The sequence below is a fragment of the Daphnia pulicaria genome, chromosome 6 (assembly GCF_021234035.1).
Source record: "Daphnia pulicaria isolate SC F1-1A chromosome 6, SC_F0-13Bv2, whole genome shotgun sequence".
NCBI lineage: Eukaryota > Metazoa > Arthropoda > Branchiopoda > Diplostraca > Daphniidae > Daphnia > Daphnia pulicaria.
This window is the reverse complement of record NC_060918.1, coordinates 4,256,906-4,275,152: the sequence shown is the minus strand read 5'-3', so window position 1 is coordinate 4,275,152 and position 18,247 is coordinate 4,256,906. Positions and strand designations below refer to the sequence as shown.

The 18,247-nt window shown below is 35.1% G+C and overlaps 1 long non-coding RNA gene across 2 annotated transcripts; it reads right to left on the bottom strand.

Moving 5' to 3' along the window:
* Positions 1-13,817: 13,817 nt before the first annotated feature.
* Positions 13,818-15,711, bottom strand: LOC124342482. 2 transcript variants are annotated; one of them, XR_006918848.1, is made up of 6 exons: positions 15,576-15,711; positions 15,426-15,509; positions 15,276-15,360; positions 15,107-15,211; positions 14,956-15,035; positions 13,818-14,861 (listed from the first exon to the last, which is right to left on the bottom strand). It is a non-coding gene; the product is annotated as an uncharacterized LOC124342482 (long non-coding RNA). The 2 variants fall into 2 exon arrangements; XR_006918849.1 differs by having other exon boundaries at positions 13,818-14,857.
* Positions 15,712-18,247: the final 2,536 nt, after the last annotated feature.

Here is an 18,247-nt window from a genome sequence, read left to right as displayed (position 1 = left end):
CAACTGCGAAAAGAGATGATATACAAGTCATGTTCCTTTGTGAGTCTTCAACAAACTAGTGGTCCGAAATCCCAGCGGCTATACAGCTATGTCGTGCATCAGAGTGTTGTTGAGTATGTATAAAGGATATGACCAAGCACCAAATTTTATAAAACAATTTACTTTAGTGCACACTACTTACTCTGTGTCAGACACGCTGACCGAATGTTTTGTTCCGTACAGTTAGAAGGAGAACTAAGCAAAAGCAAAAGAAGAAGACTCAAAATTCAGCAAAGGTGCGATCTTTGAAAATGCCGTAGTAGATCTTGTCAAAGACAGTGATGTTATCAAGGATCCTGTATAACAGCACTGTCGTTGTCAACCAAAGATAGGAGGTAATTTAGTACTTTCAGAAAGCAGTTTTGTTTGAATGGACAACTCTGAAGGCAAAATGTACACATGGGGAATGGGCAGTCTTGCCACAAAATCATTTCTCTTCCGATAAATTCCGCTAGGATATCATCGGTATAGAAATGATCGAAAATCAAATTTTTGAAGAAAAGATATTATTTTCCATTAATTTTAGATCATTTTGTTTTCGATCATTTAGTGACATCTATCAATAGAAGGGAAAAGTTTGTTGAGGTTTTTAGAGATATAGAGCGTTGAAAGGTGCGAAATGAAAAAGAGATAAGAAAGATGGGGAAAGGTACAAAAACTCCCACATTTGAAGGAAAAGGGGTCACAAAATGATCGAAAACAAAAATTTCTCAGAAATGATTTTTTTGCCTTCTGAACGCGATTAAGATCATTTTAAAAAGACTTCATTTTCGATTAAGTATTCGATCCAAATTTTAATCGCGATTATTTTTCTATCGCGATTGTGGCAACACTGGGAATGGGACTCGTGGTGAAATACCAATAATTTCGCTACAACACGTTCAGATATTTTTGAAAGAAAAAAGACACAGGTCTGTTAGCAGGGATGTTCCTGGGATATGGCTGTATAGTTTTACCAAGGATCAGGGAGATTTAAATGCCATGTGCATGCTGGAATGCTTCTTGTGGTTACTAATAATCTCTTCCCCGCTCGTATCATCTGTAGAATGTACCATCGCTCGCTTGCCTGTTTCCATTTTCACAGTATTCTAAGAATATATTCATCTCTGGATATATTTTCCCTTAGAAAAAAAAAGAGTATTCCAAACCAGAATCGAACAACTGATTTTAGATTCTGTTATTCACAGCTTTTACCACTCGACAAACAATTTTTTAAAATCTGAACTAAAGGAATCCAGTATCCGTTTTAGGGTAATTTCAGTTTTTTTAATTTTCAAAGACCACCACAGTTTATTAGCCTATTATTCTTAAACATGAAGCAAACTACATTCGTTTTAGAAATCACTGATTTTTTAAAAATTCCTTGTATTCTGTACTTGATTGCAAAGTATAAAATATACTTGAACTTAAGGCAAATAAAATCAGTAAACGACGACATGTATCAGTGCTTGGGAATTAAACAACTAATTTAAACTCTTCCTTTCCCCTGTTTCCCCTTCTCTGTAATTGACTGCCACAGGCGGAAAACGCTACGAAACCAACGGTTGTGTATGTTCTTATTTACAGCATACATTGTTTGCGTCAGACAGAAAATTGACTTTTTTCATTCACGTTCGCTTGGATTTAAATTTATTTATATTGATTTAAACCGTAGGGCAATGGATTTGTAGACGATCTTGCCCGAGTACAACATAAAAAAATCTACTGCCACAGGTACATATCTTCAACTGGCGCTGGCATAGTGGTTGCTTTGTGATTTGTATCACATGGGTACACATTCACGCATTAACGTTTGCAAAATTTGCAAAATGGCCAACTGAATCCTAGCTTCCGATAACCAAGGATGTTTAATTTCAATAACAAACAATTACGTGAATCGGTTACCTTAATCCAATATTTGTCCTTTCCAATAATTTTTAGGACAAATCTCCCAGCTATGACAGTGGCGAAATAATAACCTGTCAGACCTGGCAAAACTTCAGGCTCACCTAGTTCGCTCTCTCGTTTTCCTAAGGAAAACAAGGTTTGGTAAGTAAAGATCTTGAAAAATTCTTGATTAAAAAAGACCTGTATCTGTTGCTCTTTTTTATCAGATTTGTATTTAGCTCCATTGATATCAATTTCTAGTTCCGTTGCTGCTGCTGCATTCAGGGTTGATACAGGCAACTACACAATCAATTTGGAGGGTAAGTATATTCTTATTAGCCTAAATTTTGTAAGCTTGTCTTACAGGATGAGTTTGCACAAAATACTCTTGTGCTCTTATTAGCCCTTTCTTTGAATTCTATTGTTCAAGCAAACGGTCCTTCAGTTCATGTTTGCGATTGAGCCCCATATGTTTAAGCTCCATTAATTTTGCCATCTGCTTCAACTCAGGAAGCTTGGCGGAGTTAGGATGGTTAATAACAACATTTTTATCCATTCTTATTTGTTTTATTGTTGCTTTGATCGCTTGCACAGCTATCGGTATGATGACACCTGCAAGTCAGAGAAATCCGAAAATATAGTCTCTACCGGATAATGAACGTACTATTAATTACAGTTTATACGGCTTGGCGGAAAAGTCTTATCAAGCTAAAATATGGCTTAAAACACTGCGTGCGGTGCGATTTACTATCAGATTAATTTATTGTTTATTGAAACTGAAGATGGCAAATGTTCCTGATCCACAAATTAATTCTTGGTAATTTAAAAATGTATATTTTGTATTATTATCTTTCAATTAAACAAATTGACTTTTAAAAACAGGACTTCAATATTTAAAAAGTCTAACATAAGTTTGCAGTCACTATAAAGGAATAATGTTGGACAGCACATCATTGCTGGAAAACAGCTAGTTGTGAAAATTCGAGTAAACTAGTTCAATGTATGCTTGATTTAAAGGAAGCCAACTCTACAGCTGGTAGCAATTTCCATATGAATCAGCCAATTGACTACAAGTTTTGTTGGGATGGTCTCACCCATTGAGTTAGATGCTGTTCCATATCCGAAATTTTTCTGCCTCCAGCTGCAAGAAAAGTGAATAAGTCAACAGTAACACTTGGAGGCCAGTAGAAAGAGCTGTTGTCTCTTCAATCCCTCATTGTTTATTGGCAAAAAAATTGATTCTGGTAAATCAATTTTTCTGATATAGTTTAAATTGTGTTTATAAATTCATGAACTGGCATTATAAGTTTAAATCAGTCAAATTGATTTAAGAACAATTTAAGAACACCTAAATTGCAGCAGGTAATGATAATTAACAGTGTAAACATGAATAACATTTTTTCTTTAATTATCTTTGTTTAGTAAAAAAAAAAAAAAAAAAAAAAACATTCTGATACTGATACTGATCCCTTATATTTAGAAGAAGTTGTCAAGTTGATGTAGGTAAAGCATGAACCAAAACCATTTTGAGTGGCATTGCCAATTTCATGTGCAATCTTAAACCTGCCAAGATGAAAGGAATAATTTCAGAAGGTTTGTAAATGTAATCAACACCTGGAAATGTATTAACGCTTTCTTAAAATTTCTTCATTTAACCTACGTAAGATGCAGGTTGGCCCCAAACGGAGCTGTACCCCGGTGATTTGGTTGAAGCAGAAGGATACGTCAGACCCCCAGATACCGTACTCCAAATGAAGAAAATTTGTGGATTTAAAAACAAAAAATTAATCTGTTACCAACTTTCAGGAACAGTTTTGTCCCCAATAACCTAATAAGGAATCATTACCAGCTCCTACATTAGCCGATGTTCAGATAGTAAGAAAATTTAAATTTTGAACGGGAAGAATCAATAAATTGATATTTGGATGAATTTAATCTTTCTAGTCATTGTTATGAACATCATTGATTGATCGTAGTTATTCTTTATCTCATCTTGTTTACTTCATTGATGTTACTTTGCTACTTTTTTTTGCTATAGATTTTGGTCTTTCACATCGTTCCTCCCCCTCACCGCCCTCACTGAGAGATGACTTAGTTTCTAGCTGTCCATACTGAAAGACTCCCCGAAGTTGCTGTTGTAGCCTACGGCTTATATTCATCAACAATGTATAAGGAAGATCTTTGGTGCACTAGAACTTTTGTCAGTGATTTGTGTTCTGTACTTGATTGCGAAGTATAAAATATACTTGAACTTAAGGCAAATAAAATCAGTAAACGACGACATGTATCAGTGCTTGGGAATTAAACAACTAATTTAAACTCTTCCTTTCCCCTGTTTCCCCTTATCTGTAATTGACTGCCACAGGCGGAAAACGCTACGAAACCAACGGTTGTGTATGTTCTTATTTACAGCATACATTGTTTGCGTCAGACAGAAAATTGACTTTTTTCATTCACGTTCGCTTGGATTTAAATTTATTTATATTGATTTAAACCGTAGGGCAATGGATTTGTAGACGATCTTGCCCGAGTACAACATAAAAAAATCTACTGCCACAGGTACATATCTTCAACTGGCGCTGGCATAGTGGTTGCTTTGTGATTTGTATCACATGGGTACACATTCACGCATTAACGTTTGCAAAATTTGCAAAATGGCCAACTGAATCCTAGCTTCCGATAACCAAGGATGTTTAATTTCAATAACAAACAATTAAGTGAATCGGTTACCTTAATCCAATATTTGTCCTTTCCTATAATTTTTAGGACAAATCTCCCAGCTATGACAGTGGCGAAATAATAACCTGTCAGATCTGGCAAAACTTCAGGCTCACCTAGTTCGCTCTCTCGTTTTCCTAAGGAAAACAAGGTTTGGTAAGTAAAGATCTTGAAAAATTCTTGATTAAAAAAGACCTGTATCTGTTGCTCTTTTTTATCAGATTTGTATTTAGCTCCATTGATATCAATTTCTGGTTCCGTTGCTGCTGCTGCATTCAGGGTTGATACAGGCAACTACACAATCAATTTGGAGGGTAAGTATATTCTTATTAGCCTAAATTTTGTAAGCTTGTCTTACAGGATGAGTTTGCACAAAATACTCTTGTGCTCTTATTAGCCCTTTCTTTGAATTCTATTGTTCAAGCAAACGGTCCTTCAGTTCATGTTTGCGATTGAGCCCCATATGTTTAAGCTCCATTAATTTTGCCATCTGCTTCAACTCAGGAAGCTTGGCGGAGTTAGGATGGTTAATAACAACATTTTTATCCATTCTTATTTGTTTTATTGTTGCTTTGATCGCTTGCACAGCTATCGGTATGATGACACCTGCAAGTCAGAGAAATCCGAAAATATAGTCTCTACCGGATAATGAACGTACTATTAATTACAGTTTATACGGCTTGGCGGAAAAGTCTTATCAAGCTAAAATATGGCTTAAAACACTGCGTGCGGTGCGATTTACTATCAGATTAATTTATTGTTTATTGAAACTGAAGATGGCAAATGTTCCTGATCCACAAATTAATTCTTGGTAATTTAAAAATGTATATTTTGTATTATTATCTTTCAATTAAACAAATTGACTTTTAAAAACAGGACTTCAATATTTAAAAAGTCTAACATAAGTTTGCAGTCACTATAAAGGAATAATGTTGGACAGCACATCATTGCTGGAAAACAGCTAGTTGTGAAAATTCGAGTAAACTAGTTCAATGTATGCTTGATTTAAAGGAAGCCAACTCTACAGCTGGTAGCAATTTCCATATGAATCAGCCAATTGACTACAAGTTTTGTTGGGATGGTCTCACCCATTGAGTTAGATGCTGTTCCATATCCGAAATTTTTCTGCCTCCAGCTGCAAGAAAAGTGAATAAGTCAACAGTAACACTTGGAGGCCAGTAGAAAGAGCTGTTGTCTCTTCAATCCCTCATTGTTTATTGGCAAAAAAATTGATTCTGGTAAATCAATTTTTCTGATATAGTTTAAATTGTGTTTATAAATTCATGAACTGACATTATAAGTTTAAATCAGTCAAATTGATTTAAGAACAATTTAAGAACACCTAAATTGCAGCAGGTAATGATAATTAACAGTGTAAACATGAATAACATTTTTTCTTTAATTATCTTTGTTTAGTAAAAAAAAAAAAAAAAAAAAAAACATTCTGATACTGATACTGATCCCTTATATTTAGAAGAAGTTGTCAAGTTGATGTAGGTAAAGCATGAACCAAAACCATTTTGAGTGGCATTGCCAATTTCATGTGCAATCTTAAACCTGCCAAGATGAAAGGAATAATTTCAGAAGGTTTGTAAATGTAATCAACACCTGGAAATGTATTAACGCTTTCTTAAAATTTCTTCATTTAACCTACGTAAGATGCAGGTTGGCCCCAAACGGAGCTGTACCCCGGTGATTTGGTTGAAGCAGAAGGATACGTCAGACCCCCAGATACCGTACTCCAAATGAAGAAAATTTGTGGATTTAAAAACAAAAAATTAATCTGTTACCAACTTTCAGGAACAGTTTTGTCCCCAATAACCTAATAAGGAATCATTACCAGCTCCTACATTAGCCGATGTTCAGATAGTAAGAAAATTTAAATTTTGAACGGGAAGAATCAATAAATTGATATTTGGATGAATTTAATCTTTCTAGTCATTGTTATGAACATCATTGATTGATCGTAGTTATTCTTTATCTCATCTTGTTTACTTCATTGATGTTACTTTGCTACTTTTTTTTGCTATAGATTTTGGTCTTTCACATCGTTCCTCCCCCTCACCGCCCTCACTGAGAGATGACTTAGTTTCTAGCTGTCCATACTGAAAGACTCCCCGAAGTTGCTGTTGTAGCCTACGGCTTATATTCATCAACAATGTATAAGGAAGATCTTTGGTGCACTAGAACTTTTGTCAGTGATTTGTGTTCTGTACTTGATTGCGAAGTATAAAATATACTTGAACTTAAGGCAAATAAAATCAGTAAACGACGACATGTATCAGTGCTTGGGAATTAAACAACTAATTTAAACTCTTCCTTTCCCCTGTTTCCCCTTATCTGTAATTGACTGCCACAGGCGGAAAACGCTACGAAACCAACGGTTGTGTATGTTCTTATTTACAGCATACATTGTTTGCGTCAGACAGAAAATTGACTTTTTTCATTCACGTTCGCTTGGATTTAAATTTATTTATATTGATTTAAACCGTAGGGCAATGGATTTGTAGACGATCTTGCCCGAGTACAACATAAAAAAATCTACTGCCACAGGTACATATCTTCAACTGGCGCTGGCATAGTGGTTGCTTTGTGATTTGTATCACATGGGTACACATTCACGCATTAACGTTTGCAAAATTTGCAAAATGGCCAACTGAATCCTAGCTTCCGATAACCAAGGATGTTTAATTTCAATAACAAACAATTAAGTGAATCGGTTACCTTAATCCAATATTTGTCCTTTCCTATAATTTTTAGGACAAATCTCCCAGCTATGACAGTGGCGAAATAATAACCTGTCAGATCTGGCAAAACTTCAGGCTCACCTAGTTCGCTCTCTCGTTTTCCTAAGGAAAACAAGGTTTGGTAAGTAAAGATCTTGAAAAATTCTTGATTAAAAAAGACCTGTATCTGTTGCTCTTTTTTATCAGATTTGTATTTAGCTCCATTGATATCAATTTCTGGTTCCGTTGCTGCTGCTGCATTCAGGGTTGATACAGGCAACTACACAATCAATTTGGAGGGTAAGTATATTCTTATTAGCCTAAACTTTGTAAGCTTGTCTTACAGGATGAGTTTGCACAAAATACTCCTGTGCTCTTATTAGCCCTTTCTTTGAATTCTATTGTTCAAGCAAACGGTCCTTCAGTTCATGTTTGCGATTGAGCCCCGTATGTTTAACCTCCATTAATTTTGCCATCTGCTTCAACTCAGGAAGCTTGGCGGAGTTAAGATGGTTAATAACAACATTTTTATCTATTCTTATTTGTTTTACTGTTGCTTTGATCGCTTGCACAGCTATCGGTATGATGACACCTGCAAGTCAGAGAAATCCGAAAATATAGTCTCTACCGGATAATGAACGTACTATTAATTACAGTTTATACGGCTTGGCGGAAAAGTCTTATCAAGCTAAAATATGGCTTAAAACACTGCGTGCGGTGCGATTTACTATCAGATTAATTTATTGTTTATTGAAACTGAAGATGGCAAATGTTCCTGATCCACAAATTAATTCTTGGTAATTTAAAAATGTATATTTTGTATTATTATCTTTCAATTAAACAAATTGACTTTTAAAAACAGGACTTCAATATTTAAAAATTCTAACATAAGTTTGCAGTCACTATAAAGGAATAATGTTGGACAGCACATCATTGCTGGAAAACAGCTAGTTGTGAAAATTCGAGTAAACTAGTTCAATGTATGCTTGATTTAAAGGAAGCCAACTCTACAGCTGGTAGCAATTTCCATATGAATCAGCCAATTGACTACAAGTTTTGTTGGGATGGTCTCACCCATTGAGTTAGATGCTGTTCCATATCCGAAATTTTTCTGCCTCCAGCTGCAAGAAAAGTGAATAAGTCAACAGTAACACTTGGAGGCCAGTAGAAAGAGCTGTTGTCTCTTCAATCCCTCATTGTTTATTGGCAAAAAAATTGATTCTGGTAAATCAATTTTTCTGATATAGTTTAAATTGTGTTTATAAATTCATGAACTGGCATTATAAGTTTAAATCAGTCAAATTGATTTAAGAACAATTTAAGAACACCTAAATTGCAGCAGGTAATGATAATTAACAGTGTAAACATGAATAACATTTTTTCTTTAATTATCTTTGTTTAGTAAAAAAAAAAAAAAAAAAAAAAAAACATTCTGATACTGATCCCTTATATTTAGAAGAAGTTGTCAAGTTGATGTAGGTAAAGCATGAACCAAAACCATTTTGAGTGGCATTGCCAATTTCATGTGCAATCTTAAACCTGCCAAGATGAAAGGAATAATTTCAGAAGGTTTGTAAATGTAATCAACACCTGGAAATGTATTAACGCTTTCTTAAAATTTCTTCATTTAACCTACGTAAGATGCAGGTTGGCCCCAAACGGAGCTGTACCCCGGTGATTTGGTTGAAGCAGAAGGATACGTCAGACCCCCAGATACCGTACTCCAAATGAAGAAAATTTGTGGATTTAAAAACAAAAAATTAATCTGTTACCAACTTTCAGGAACAGTTTTGTCCCCAATAACCTAATAAGGAATCATTACCAGCTCCTACATTAGCCGATGTTCAGATAGTAAGAAAATTTAAATTTTGAACGGGAAGAATCAATAAATTGATATTTGGATGAATTTAATCTTTCTAGTCATTGTTATGAACATCATTGATTGATCGTAGTTATTCTTTATCTCATCTTGTTTACTTCACTGATGTTACTTTGCTACTTTTTTTTGCTATAGATTTTGGTCTTTCACATCGTCCCTCCCCCTCACCGCCCTCACTGAGAGATGACTTAGTTTCTAGCTGTCCATACTGAAAGACTCCCCGAAGTTGCTGTTGTAGCCTACGGCTTATATTCATCAACAATGTATAAGGAAGATCTTTGGTGCACTAGAACTTTTGTCAGTGATTTGTGTTCTGTACTTGATTGCGAAGTATAAAATATACTTGAACTTAAGGCAAATAAAATCAGTAAACGACGACATGTATCAGTGCTTGGGAATTAAACAACTAATTTAAACTCTTCCTTTCCCCTGTTTCCCCTTCTCTGTAATTGACTGCCACAGGCGGAAAACGCTACGAAACCAACGGTTGTGTATGTTCTTATTTACAGCATACATTGTTTGCGTCAGACAGAAAATTGACTTTTTTCATTCACGTTCGCTTGGATTTAAATTTATTTATATTGATTTAAACCGTAGGGCAATGGATTTGTAGACGATCTTGCCCGAGTACAACATAAAAAAATCTACTGCCACAGGTACATATCTTCAACTGGCGCTGGCATAGTGGTTGCTTTGTGATTTGTATCACATGGGTACACATTCACGCATTAACGTTTGCAAAATTTGCAAAATGGCCAACTGAATCCTAGCTTCCGATAACCAAGGATGTTTAATTTCAATAACAAACAATTAAGTGAATCGGTTACCTTAATCCAATATTTGTCCTTTCCTATAATTTTTAGGACAAATCTCCCAGCTATGACAGTGGCGAAATAATAACCTGTCAGATCTGGCAAAACTTCAGGCTCACCTAGTTCGCTCTCTCGTTTTCCTAAGGAAAACAAGGTTTGGTAAGTAAAGATCTTGAAAAATTCTTGATTAAAAAAGACCTGTATCTGTTGCTCTTTTTTATCAGATTTGTATTTAGCTCCATTGATATCAATTTCTGGTTCCGTTGCTGCTGCTGCATTCAGGGTTGATACAGGCAACTACACAATCAATTTGGAGGGTAAGTATATTCTTATTAGCCTAAACTTTGTAAGCTTGTCTTACAGGATGAGTTTGCACAAAATACTCCTGTGCTCTTATTAGCCCTTTCTTTGAATTCTATTGTTCAAGCAAACGGTCCTTCAGTTCATGTTTGCGATTGAGCCCCGTATGTTTAACCTCCATTAATTTTGCCATCTGCTTCAACTCAGGAAGCTTGGCGGAGTTAAGATGGTTAATAACAACATTTTTATCTATTCTTATTTGTTTTACTGTTGCTTTGATCGCTTGCACAGCTATCGGTATGATGACACCTGCAAGTCAGAGAAATCCGAAAATATAGTCTCTACCGGATAATGAACGTACTATTAATTACAGTTTATACGGCTTGGCGGAAAAGTCTTATCAAGCTAAAATATGGCTTAAAACACTGCGTGCGGTGCGATTTACTATCAGATTAATTTATTGTTTATTGAAACTGAAGATGGCAAATGTTCCTGATCCACAAATTAATTCTTGGTAATTTAAAAATGTATATTTTGTATTATTATCTTTCAATTAAACAAATTGACTTTTAAAAACAGGACTTCAATATTTAAAAATTCTAACATAAGTTTGCAGTCACTATAAAGGAATAATGTTGGACAGCACATCATTGCTGGAAAACAGCTAGTTGTGAAAATTCGAGTAAACTAGTTCAATGTATGCTTGATTTAAAGGAAGCCAACTCTACAGCTGGTAGCAATTTCCATATGAATCAGCCAATTGACTACAAGTTTTGTTGGGATGGTCTCACCCATTGAGTTAGATGCTGTTCCATATCCGAAATTTTTCTGCCTCCAGCTGCAAGAAAAGTGAATAAGTCAACAGTAACACTTGGAGGCCAGTAGAAAGAGCTGTTGTCTCTTCAATCCCTCATTGTTTATTGGCAAAAAAATTGATTCTGGTAAATCAATTTTTCTGATATAGTTTAAATTGTGTTTATAAATTCATGAACTGGCATTATAAGTTTAAATCAGTCAAATTGATTTAAGAACAATTTAAGAACACCTAAATTGCAGCAGGTAATGATAATTAACAGTGTAAACATGAATAACATTTTTTCTTTAATTATCTTTGTTTAGTAAAAAAAAAAAAAAAAAAAAAAAACATTCTGATACTGATCCCTTATATTTAGAAGAAGTTGTCAAGTTGATGTAGGTAAAGCATGAACCAAAACCATTTTGAGTGGCATTGCCAATTTCATGTGCAATCTTAAACCTGCCAAGATGAAAGGAATAATTTCAGAAGGTTTGTAAATGTAATCAACACCTGGAAATGTATTAACGCTTTCTTAAAATTTCTTCATTTAACCTACGTAAGATGCAGGTTGGCCCCAAACGGAGCTGTACCCCGGTGATTTGGTTGAAGCAGAAGGATACGTCAGACCCCCAGATACCGTACTCCAAATGAAGAAAATTTGTGGATTTAAAAACAAAAAATTAATCTGTTACCAACTTTCAGGAACAGTTTTGTCCCCAATAACCTAATAAGGAATCATTACCAGCTCCTACATTAGCCGATGTTCAGATAGTAAGAAAATTTAAATTTTGAACGGGAAGAATCAATAAATTGATATTTGGATGAATTTAATCTTTCTAGTCATTGTTATGAACATCATTGATTGATCGTAGTTATTCTTTATCTCATCTTGTTTACTTCACTGATGTTACTTTGCTACTTTTTTTTGCTATAGATTTTGGTCTTTCACATCGTCCCTCCCCCTCACCGCCCTCACTGAGAGATGACTTAGTTTCTAGCTGTCCATACTGAAAGACTCCCCGAAGTTGCTGTTGTAGCCTACGGCTTATATTCATCAACAATGTATAAGGAAGATCTTTGGTGCACTAGAACTTTTGTCAGTGATTTGTGTTCTGTACTTGATTGCGAAGTATAAAATATACTTGAACTTAAGGCAAATAAAATCAGTAAACGACGACATGTATCAGTGCTTGGGAATTAAACAACTAATTTAAACTCTTCCTTTCCCCTGTTTCCCCTTCTCTGTAATTGACTGCCACAGGCGGAAAACGCTACGAAACCAACGGTTGTGTATGTTCTTATTTACAGCATACATTGTTTGCGTCAGACAGAAAATTGACTTTTTTCATTCACGTTCGCTTGGATTTAAATTTATTTATATTGATTTAAACCGTAGGGCAATGGATTTGTAGACGATCTTGCCCGAGTACAACATAAAAAAATCTACTGCCACAGGTACATATCTTCAACTGGCGCTGGCATAGTGGTTGCTTTGTGATTTGTATCACATGGGTACACATTCACGCATTAACGTTTGCAAAATTTGCAAAATGGCCAACTGAATCCTAGCTTCCGATAACCAAGGATGTTTAATTTCAATAACAAACAATTACGTGAATCGGTTGCCTTAATCCAATATTTGTCCTTTCCTATAATTTTTAGGACAAATCTCCCAGCTATGACAGTGGCGAAATAATAACCTGTCAGACCTGGCAAAACTTCAGGCTCACCTAGTTCGCTCTCTCGTTTTCCTAAGGAAACAAGGTTTGGTAAGTAAAGATCTTAAAAATTCTTGATTAAAAAAGACCTCTAATTGTTGCTCTTTATTTACAGTTTTGAATTAATCTCCATTTATGCCATATTACCAATTTCTGGTTCCGTTGCTGCTGCATTCATCACACTTGCTGCAAATGCCAAGTGCACCAAGCACCAAGAGGCGCTTTGTATTGCAGCGGGTGTGATCAATACCACAACTGCACGGCCCAAAATAATGAAAATTCTTTAAATTTTGGAAGATTCAAACCCATATTTCTAATGGAAAAAAATGTCCCTTCTCGAATTTTTTTTAAATAATTACGTGCCTATCTTAACTTTATAAGTTCCAAACACTATAGGAAAGGGGACAATATTTTGGTATATATAGTGGGTTAATGAAGGTGGTTTCCCCGTAAGCGCCGTGTTAAACACGGAACTCGGAAAAAGGTGCGGAAAACTAAGTATTTTCAGTATTTTTTAACCATTATGCCACATATTTAAATGAAAATAAGTTAAAGTACAGATGAAATGTAGATAAACAAAGTTCATGAATCAACATTTCAATTTTATTCATCTTTATGCATTTTTTAATACATGAAAAATTACTCAAAAATTAAAATTAAGTTTTAAAAACTTTCCCGTGAAAACTGTAGCTTCTCCTAATAATTCTACATATTTTAGAAAAAAAAATATCAGTATACATGGAGTTGGATAAGACAGCCCTTTTTCGCTTTCTTTGTGTCACTATGGAGCCAGTATGTTTGGCTTTCATTAGTTTCGCCAACTCCCTTAATGAAAACTGTGCGAAGATGATTGTAAACGTATGGACGAATTGTGCCGTCACTTTTTCTATAGCTTTTATTAATACTTATCGACTAGTGTATTAGCAACGACTGTAGTGCAAGAATCGACTAGCCGCTTAAAGCTGGTTTATGATTTTTGTATTTTTCTGCTATTAAATTGTTTATCGCTTGAGTCAAGAAACAGAAAAATGGAAAAAGTTTTGCAAGGTAACGTTTCTGAAAAAAATTATCGGTAATTATGTCGTTAAAACGATTAGTGGCACATCCCTTATTAACTATAATTCTCGAAGGCAAAAAGAAAATGTACAGGCTTAACTTAAAAGTTTAAAACAGCTTTTTTCAGGAAAAGGTATTCGCAAACTGGGTGTTTTTAAAAAGAAATAAAAAATTATAAATGGCGAGAAGAAAACAAAAAAATTTGTCAAAAGTAAAGAGTTTTACAACGACAATCCAATAGAGGATGAAGATTTGCGTGTAGCCGCTAGTGATACTGCGGTTTCTAGTTCAACCAGTGTGAAAGAAATCAACGTAGAAAAAACTGAAATGCTTCAATTGGAAATTCCAAAAATGGATATGCTGAGTGAAATGTTAGAGAAAACCATGCTCCCTAGTCCTGAACCTGAAAGAAAACAGAAAACCTGGAATCAGAGAATAAAAGAACACTGTGATGACTGGGATTCCAATTGGATCTCAGTACAGACATTCTTGAGACAGTACCGAGAATTTTTAACATGCTTAAACAGGAAGAGCTCTGTGAACTGTCGTAGTAAAAGATCATCGAGATTATTAAAATTCAGTTGAATTATAGGTTACCTACCCAATTCACAGTACTTGTTATAGGCAAGAGGATTTCTGCGAAAACCGGCAGGAAAGTTAAAAGATTGAGCAATAGACTTACCCTGGATGGGAGACGACGAACTTCGTGAATGGTACGAGCCAGCGAAAGAGACATAGTACAGTAGTCAAAGAATGGGGGGAAAACAGCTGAAAAAGTGCCCATCAACAACGAGAGATGCCAAGACTCCATGAAGGAGGAAATCAAGACGATAATAATATCCAAGAGAATTGCGGAAAAGTGAGAGATAAAGTGGGCGAAGAAAGAACAAGAAATGAACGATAAAAAGTTGAAATCGAATCAAAAAGTTTTCAGTCTTTCCAATTATCTAACTGAAAAAACAGACATTAGAAAGTAGAAACATGAATGAAATATACAAATATACTTATCAGTGTGACGTGTAAGTAAACTTATGAAAAAAATTACCTTAGGGCAGAATCCTTTACTTAACAAGCAAAATTTAACTTTCAGGTTTGGTGAAAAACATCCAGCCTTGACCATATGCCCTAGTAAGTATAAATATTGATTTAATAAATGGTTATTTTAAAAAATATATAATTAATGCTTTAATACTTACAGAGGCAGAGTTATTGGGGGACTCCCTTTCTGATCATGACTATCCAGTATCCAGACTCAGATAGTCCATTTCTCACAATTCCACGAAACAAGAAAAAAGAATGGCCTAATACAATACAATATACAATACAATATGTTAATACTTTAGTGAATAATACATAATTCCTTACCTAAAATTTAAAGAAGACATATTGTTTGATTGTTTTACTGACTACGATCCTGAAGACCAAGAACTAGAAGTGGAGGATGCGGAGCCTTGGTTCACGTAAAAATAAACCGTTATTAAACTCTTACTTTCAATAAATAAAACTAATTAATACCTTGTTTTAAATTATTGCTGAAATCATACTACCAGGTAATGAGAGAGAGAAAAATGACGACAGCAAGTCTGGTAAGTAAAATGCCTCTGTGAAAAAAAAACATTAGTAATTAAATTAAAACGAAAACATAACATTTATTTAATAACTTACAGATGGAAACGAAGCTTATGTAGATGATTTCGTTTTACCTACACCAAAAAGGAAGAGGAACGTCCAACCCATGAAAGATAGGAAGCGGGCTGCAAAAGCTGCAAAAACGGCCAAAAACGAAGAGGCAAACGAGGCTCCAAGCAAAGCAGAAGAGCAGCCAGTTCCCTCAACCTCACTAACAGATGCAAAAAATAAAGCAATTGAAAAGCTAACCGAGCAACTAGAAGCATCTTGCTCGAGTTCCGAGTAAAAAGTAATCAAAATGCCACAAAATTAAATTAATCTATAATCGACTGTACATCTAACAATAGATATTTAAAATTAAATGATAACATGTTTTTTGGAAAGAGTTTGTTGGATTGAGTTTGTTGCCCCAACCTCTCATTGATTATGAGAGGATAATATGACCAAAGAAGAGACACCCTCAGTTCTCTCACCCCCAACAACAGATGTGAAAAAGAAAGAAATGGAAAAGCTAACCAAGTAACTGAAAGAATCTTGCTCATGTTCCGAGTAATAAGAAGTCATATTCCCAAGAGAATAAAATCAATCTAAAATCTTACTGTATAGTTTAACAAGAGCTATTGAAAATTAAATAATAAAATGTTTTTTGGAAATGAATGCCCCTTAAAAACACAATTTAGCTTTCAGATGTGGAGTACTCCACCCAAATCTAACAGAAAGGTGCCTCGTTTTACCTACACCAAAAAGGAAGAGGAACGTCCAACCCATGAAAGATAGGAAGCGGGCTGCAAAAGCTGCAAAAACGGCCAAAAACGAAGAGGCAAACGAGGCTCCAAGCAACGCAGAAGAGCAGCCAGTTCCCTCAACCTCACTAACAGATGCAAAAAATAAAGCAATTGAAAAGCTTGCTCGAGTTCCGAGTAAAAAGTAATCAAAATGTCACAAAATTAAATTAATCTATAATCGACTGTACATCTAACAATAGATATTTAAAATTAAATGATAACATGTTTTTTGGAAAGAGTTTGTTGGATTGAGTTTGTTGCCCCAACCTCTCATTGATTATGAGAGGATAATATGACCAAAGAAGAGACACCCTCAGTTCTCTCACCCCCAACAACAGATGTGAAAAAGAAAGAAATGGAAAAGCTAACCAAGTAACTGAAAGAATCTTGCTCATGTTCCGAGTAATAAGAAGTCAATCTAAAATCTTACTGTATAGTTTAACAAGAGCTATTGAAAATTAAATAATAAAATGTTTTTTGGAAATGAATGCCCCTTAAAAACACAATTTAGCTTTCAGATGTGGAGTACTCCACCCAAATCTAACAGAAAGGTGCCTCGTTTTACCTACACCAAAAAGGAAGAGGAACGTCCAACCCATGAAAGATAGGAAGCGGGCTGCAAAAGCTGCAAAAACGGCCAAAAACGAAGAGGCAAACGAGGCTCCAAGCAACGCAGAAGAGCAGCCAGTTCCCTCAACCTCACTAACAGATGCAAAAAATAAAGCAATTGAAAAGCTAACCGAGCAACTAGAAGCATCTTGCTCGAGTTCCGAGTAAAAAGTAATCAAAATGCCATAAAATTAAATTAATCTATAATCGACTGTACATCTAACAATAGATATTTAAAATTAAATGATAACATGTTTTTTGGAAAGAGTTTGTTGGATTGAGTTTGTTGCCCCAACCTCTCATTGATTATGAGAGGATAATATGACCAAAGAAGAGACACCCTCAGTTCTCTCACCCCCAACAACAGATGTGAAAAAGAAAGAAATGGAAAAGCTAACCAAGTAACTGAAAGAATCTTGCTCATGTTCCGAGTAATAAGAAGTCATATTCCCAAGAGAATAAAATCAATCTAAAATCGTACTGTATAGTTTAACAAGAGCTATTGAAAATTAAATAATAAAATGTTTTTTGGAAATGAATGCCCCTTAAAAACACAATTTAGCTTTCAGATGTGGAGTACTCCACCCAAATCTAACAGAAAGGTGCCTCGTTTTACCTACACCAAAAAGGAAGAGGAACGTCCAACCCATGAAAGATAGGAAGCGGGCTGCAAAAGCTGCAAAAACGGCCAAAAACGAAGAGGCAAACGAGGCTCCAAGCAACGCAGAAGAGCAGCCAGTTCCCTCAACCTCACTAACAGATGCAAAAAATAAAGCAATTGAAAAGCTAACCGAGCAACTAGAAGCATCTTGCTCGAGTTCCGAGTAAAAAGTAATCAAAATGCCACAAAATTAAATTAATCTATAATCGACTGTACATCTAACAATAGATATTTAAAATTAAATGATAACATGTTTTTTGGAAAGAGTTTGTTGGATTGAGTTTGTTGCCCCAACCTCTCATTGATTATGAGAGGATAATATGACCAAAGAAGAGACACCCTCAGTTCTCTCACCCCCAACAACAGATGTGAAAAAGAAAGAAATGGAAAAGCTAACCAAGTAACTGAAAGAATCTTGCTCATGTTCCGAGTAATAAGAAGTCATATTCCCAAGAGAATAAAATCAATCTAAAATTTTACTGTATAGTTTAACAAGAGCTATTGAAAATTAAATAATAAAATGTTTTTTGGAAATGAATGCCCCTTAAAAACACAATTTAGCTTTCAGATGTGGAGTACTCCACCCAAATCTAACAGAAAGGTGCCTCGTTTTACCTACACCAAAAAGGAAGAGGAACGTCCAACCCATGAAA